Source organism: Nipponia nippon, unplaced genomic scaffold (assembly GCF_047370975.1).
Source record: "Nipponia nippon isolate SJK-2023a ecotype South Korea unplaced genomic scaffold, ASM4737097v1 scaffold_5, whole genome shotgun sequence".
In the NCBI taxonomy this organism is placed as follows: domain Eukaryota; kingdom Metazoa; phylum Chordata; class Aves; order Pelecaniformes; family Threskiornithidae; genus Nipponia; species Nipponia nippon.
The window spans coordinates 8,164,120-8,170,480 of NW_028262369.1; positions in this window are offsets into that span (position 1 = coordinate 8,164,120).

Sequence of the window (6,361 nt, forward strand, 5' to 3'; positions counted from 1 at the left end):
GACTGAAATCAATTACCTCAAATTATGAGTTTATTCTACACAAGATGTGGAGAATACACCCATCTACCCATATCCTTATCCATATTCCCTGCCTCTGAAGAAGTTAAAATCTTTACTGGCATTTCGGAGGCAGCTCTTTGAAAGAAAGAGTTTGAATACTGGCTCCAAAACCAAAGAGATCTCAGACTTCTTTTACAGTTAAGACTGAATTAAAATTCCAGCTGAGAACAAACAGAGAACCTGCAAGTCAGACTCACTGGTAAACAATTATCACAGAAAGTGTTTCTGGTCATGGAGGAGAATATTTTTATTAGAAAGGAATTTGAAGGAACTGAGTTCAGATTTTTTTTTTTTTCCAATAAACATATTTCTCTTACAGTAGAAAGACAGCCACAAATGCGTTACACAGACAACAACCCAGAGAATATGTATTCCGCAGTACAGAGGCTTCCGAGGTGTGCAAATAAACCAAGTTGCCCTGTGTGGTTTGCTCCTACGTAAAACAATGGAAAATTTCTTGGTGCTCCAACATATATAGTAACATCAACGTTTCACAAATCAAGTGCCAGCAGGTCACCACCAAACCCCCACATTTCAGCAGCAGGCTGAAGAAAAGCAAAGCAATTATTCTTCTGTTTTGACCTTGAGGAAAGGGCAGCTCCCTTTCCTATTCCAGTCCCAACACTCATTCCCGAGCAGCCCAAAGTCCAAGCCGCTCTTCCAGGGTAGTCACGTGCTACACGTTAACACAGCCCTGCTCCGCCCCAGCATAAACGCTACCGTTGTTATCAACGTGCATCTGGTTCCACATAGAATCATAGAATCGTTAACACTGGAAAAGACCCTATAATCACATCGATGCTGTAAGCAGCCAGCCAAGCACGTGGATTCTCTTCCCTCCATGTGGATACAACGCTTCACATAGGATCTTGAGAACACCTCAGTGTCTAGGCCTGGATCCAGGCAGCCTAGGCAACAACTCAGAGTCTCAGAGATGAATAAGGAAGTGTCTAACACTAGCATTTCCCTTACATTTCAGCTTGTATCCTTTACAGCATTACTAGTTTCTTAGCTAGAGGCTGTTTTCTGCAGTAATACTTCATGGGAGGTTGAACTAATTGTTATAAGACACCAAGAGATGTTGAAACTGATACCTAAGAGGTAAACCTCATCAGTTACAGGAATCAGTGGATTATAATAGGCTGGATGTTGTAAAGGATTAAACTTTCAAACCTACGTTGACATGACAGACTCACTCCAGCAGGTAATACAGCTAAACAGAGAACTTCCAACTTTAGATTTTCAAGTTACAAGAATAGAGAGCTTGCACACCACAAAGCTACAAATGACAGCAGCAATGCATTTAACTTTCTGCCTTCACTTAAAAACCTCAGAAATTCCACTGACTGGAGGTATGGGCTTGGTTTACCTAGCAAACAAATCTTAAGAGTTCAACTGAATGGGCCTTCTGAGCCAACTACATGTGATGGGATGTGAAATGCAGAAACAAGTTTTCCTTCATGACAGCACCAGTATTGGAGCTTTTATAAACACACCTATATCCCATTACTGATGGCTTGTGCACCTTCAGGCCAGAAAACCCCTCTGATGACCGAGCTTTGCTTCACTGGGCAATCAAAGCTGCTCTAATAAAACGCCATAAAACCAAAGGCTCCTTAGCTACTTGACAATATAGGAGACTGTCACTGTAATCTTATCTTCTGTAACTAGCACAAAATAAACCTAACTGATGAAATCTTACAGCCCTCAATCAACTTCTATGAGGAAATGCAGGTCTATGGAGAAATTATATCCGGGCCGCGACATTATCCAGTCAATTGCAGCTACCATAGCCACTGTGGAACACACTCCTCCTGAGGCATGAGACAGCAGTGTCTTTAGCAGCAAAATCAAAGAGAAACCACAAGAAAGCAGCAGAGCAGTCTTTACCTCGATTTACAACTGCTTATTTTAAAAGTAAGCGTATCAACTGAAAGATTTAACTCGCTCCTGGGGCTCATGGATGTGACTACAGATTTGAAATTATAATCATCCACTTGTTTCTCAGGCAAGTTCATGCTCTTAGGTAGTGACTGATGTCCAAGAGAACCCACACAAGTACATCTTCCCTGCAGGCAAACAAATGACAGATTCTTTCCCGCAAACGCCTTCCCTTTTAGGATCCGAGGTAGCACCTCGAGTAAGAACACCCTGTCTCATTAATGAGCAGCTCATTGTGCTCCAAGAGCCTCTGTACCAAGACTGTACCCAACTGCAACCAGATTCTACACAAGTGTAATGTATCAAAAGGTTTTAGCAGGAGATTTACCTTTAAGAGATCATTTACACATCTGAAGAAAGTTAAAAAGCAGAAATACGTGTCTTTAGAAAGCAATGGCAGAGTCCAGAGTCAAAGTGAGGGTAGGTGTTCTTGACAACAGTGCAATCTGGAAGACCACCACTGCAGCTCCCTCAGCATCACTGGCAAGTGCCTCAATGCAGAGACAGTGATGGAGCTCACCCTGCGCTCCTGCTGTCCTTTACCACCCACCAAAATATGCACTGTGCCCAGGACTCTGGGAGCCTGGCAAGACAGCTGCCATCAGGATTTGAGAGCTGGAACATCTGCGAGAGCTCCACCCATGCCCACAGTGGTCATCACAGCACACAGACCGTCAGCGCTAGGAACACCTCAGCAACCGGGCCTCGTCTCATGCCACTCCCAGCCTATTTGGTAAAGCTGCGCAAAACCGACCTGCAGGGTCTGTGTCAGAGCTAATGAAATAATTGCTGGCCTGTTGAACGCTCCATTTTATGGCTTGGGCTGCTACCAAAATTTGCTTCAGGTAAATTGCAGAGTAGTTTAAGAAAGCTCAAAACCAGCAGAGATGACTGCAGCTAATTCCAAGTTTCTTGGAGCCAATTACCTCATCCCATCTACACTGACAAAGCTGTTTGTTGGTTTTTTCTTACCAGTAGACTTCATCCCACAAAATAGGTTTTCTGGCAGAATGCCTTTTTTTTTTTTTTTACTTTTGAATCCAGTAACTGAAAGGCTGACTTGAGACTTGTGCCCACAGCATGACATGTAACGGTGCTTTGACAGCCACGTACCATCTGACTTGCTGGAACGCCTGAGGCTTTATCACGTCCTGTATCTTAGCATCACCGAATAAGGCCATAGGCAAGTCAGCTCAGCATTACTGTATGTGCCATACACTAAGCAGAATAGCTTCTGGCAGTAATACAGGTTCCAAGTCTCAAGGTGAAATGAATAAATGTCAGTCAACTCAAAATAAGTCTGCAACAGCTGATGTTTCTCACCATCTTTCTTCCTGAATTACTACAGGTTTTTTTCTGGCACAGTATCACAGCTCACAAATTGCTTTGCTTTTGAGCTGGCAAAGGCTGCTCTACAGCCTCCTTCGACAGGCATACAAGGTTGGATTATAATCACTCCAAAACCCTGTTTGGCAAAGATGTGTTTTAAAGGAAGTATTTTGAAGGCTTTTGCTTTAGGACTGTCAGGATCAACAGATTATAGAGGTATTTTCCAAAGTAATCACCTGTATCCTCACAAGCAATAAGCACACTCCAGTTTCCACCATTTGTCTTGGGACTAAGAACAGTCCCTTACAACACAAAATACAGAGCTAAGCACCAAAAGCGTAAGCCAGATGCTTTTATGCCTTGCTGTACCTACACGGGCCATCTGTAAAAGTAGACGATCATCTTGATGCAGAAATACCTTGCTTAACTTTTCAGGTGGCAAACTGTCCCAGTGAGGGCAAGGAATTCCCATATCTGTCATCTTGTACTGCACTGTTACACCTCCTGCGAGCATTACCTGTACTTTGGACAAAGTCCAGGATATCTTGAAAGTCCTGCAGGATACGGATCCTTCAAGATACTGACCACAAGCTTTTAGAGATACTGTTTTCAGGAGGTTCTTATTCCTCCCCTAACCCACTTATGATTATTTCATCCTAACTCTGTCTCCTCTGAGAGCATCCTGGAAGTTTCCACACACTTGTCATATTCCACCCTCACATTCCCCTCCCACACCTTTAAAAAACACAACAGAAGATGAGAGCAATCTCTGGTTACAGGGCTATCATGTGAACTGTTCCTCTCCCTCCCTTTGCACAACTTGATTGTTTTTCTTTGCATTCCCTTCACACATTAAATGTTTATCATACTTTTCAGGTAAAATTAAATTCCTTACCTGCAGTCTGATAAGATGCTTAGGTCTCACTGCATAATATCCATACTACCCTCTTTATCCCAAGTCCAACAACCTTCAGTCATCATTCAAGAATCCTGTCCTAATAGCTTGAGCTTAAATTTGAGATGTCTTCAAATGCACCAATCTGCACCTGAAAACGCCCCCGTTAAGTGCAACCAGCATGGTCAGGCTTCTTCTGCCAAGCTTATCACTGCTTATAGCCAAACTGTTTAAATGCTTAGGGAAAACAAACACAACACTGTCAGCAGCAATGAGCCAAAAGAGGAAAAACTAAACAAAATCTTTCTTAAATAGGTATTCTAGATACAACGCAGCTAAGGATTAGATAGTACTAGTGGAGCATCTAAAAAAGGCCTTAAACTAATCTATCCTAGAGAAGCCTTTTTTGCTCTACAGAAAATGCTCAGAAATAATACCTTGAAGTGGCATCTTGGAAATTTCTTGTAAAATGGCATTTTCTATTTATATCAATCTGCTTCCTGTAGCATATATATAGCACTACAAACCATTTTAATAGTCACTTGAATTAAGGGTGGGTTTTTTTCTAATTTTCTCCATCTATGTAATATTAAACATGAAAACAGTCCATACAAGAAGGAATACTATGTTAAAAGTAATGCATGCTGGAAGAGTAGAAACATTGTATCTCATCCTCTGAACAAATACCAGCTAAATTGTAGGAAAATACCTGAAAGATCCCGTGGTATCTCACTCATAGCATACATCCAATGTAAGACATCACGCTATAAAGTCAGCATTTTTTTAATGTAAAGTACATCAGCATCTGACTTCCTATGGCCGCACAGACTGAACAGGTATCAAGGTGGTTTGGTTTTCTTTTTTTCTTTTAATGAGAAATCACTTAAAGCCAAAGTTTTCAAACTCTAGTTTTCAAGGGTACAAAACAGATTAAATATTCAAATTGCAAAAAGGTTAGCTGCAAAGATACTTAACCCATCCCAAGTGTCAGAGGCAAGAAATTCAGTGACAAGATTAAAAGGAAGAGTTACTCCCACAGAGTGATAAGCAGGCTTCACGGATAACACTGTTTTCAGTTGCTCGCATTTCTGTAAACTGCTATCTAAACAAAGCAAAGCCAGGCCATATTTTTTCCTCCAAGCAGTCAGTTTTTCTCTCCAGACCAAAGTCCTGAGACTGCCTAGAATACAGAAAGCAATCTGTCCTTTGTGGCCAAAACCAAAGTCTTCAGCCTATTCTATAAAAGATTGCTTTTTCTCTTACTCTTTCATGCCCAAAAGCTTTGCTTCGTCCACAGGAAAAGCCTTTTGTCAGCTCCTCCGTTCAGAAACTTCAAACGTTAAGGAACAGCCTTACGTTCTCCTGGACAGTCATGCTTCCCAATCAGCATTATTCCACATAACATCCGAAACTTCAACTCAGTCAGTCACTTCCCTAACGCCATTCTCTGGCATTGTGCCCAAGTCTCTCCTTGTTGTGCCTTTTTTTTAATTACAGTTAATAGAAATAGGAGTTAAACCATAGTTCACCATGCAATTACACTCCTGTTACCTTATGGCAGACAAACCAAGCCATATTAATTTTAGGATAAAAATAATTTCCATCATGACTCAAAAACTTTTTACTAATTTAAACAGGTGGCTTAACATAAAATGAGAATGAAAAGTGGGAATGTTTGCAGCATGATGACAAAAGAACAATTAAAATCAAACTCACCTTTTGAAGGTAATCACATACCAGGTGGTATGAGGGATTTTACTCATGCATACTTAAAACATTCACAATTACTGAAAGAATGAAATTAGAGTGATCATTATATGGTTTGTCATGTTGCTTAAGATGCTGTAGAAAGTTTATAGAAACTGCCTGCCCCTCCTTTTAAAGAGTGTTACTTATTACGCTATTTATGGAGAGTTTCCTGCTAAATAAAAGTTTTGTAGGTAGGTAGTTTAAAATTGTTTACTAAACAAGCAAGTACTCTGCAAGGTCACGTGAATGCTTACCTGCAGCAGGCCAGACATTTACTCTAGCAGACTGTTCCACTTAACAGTTCCATTAAGTGAGAATATGTAATAAGACCACAAAAAAAAAAGTCAGGAGCAGCTCATCCAGCTCTTTACTTTCGTCCATAAAGCT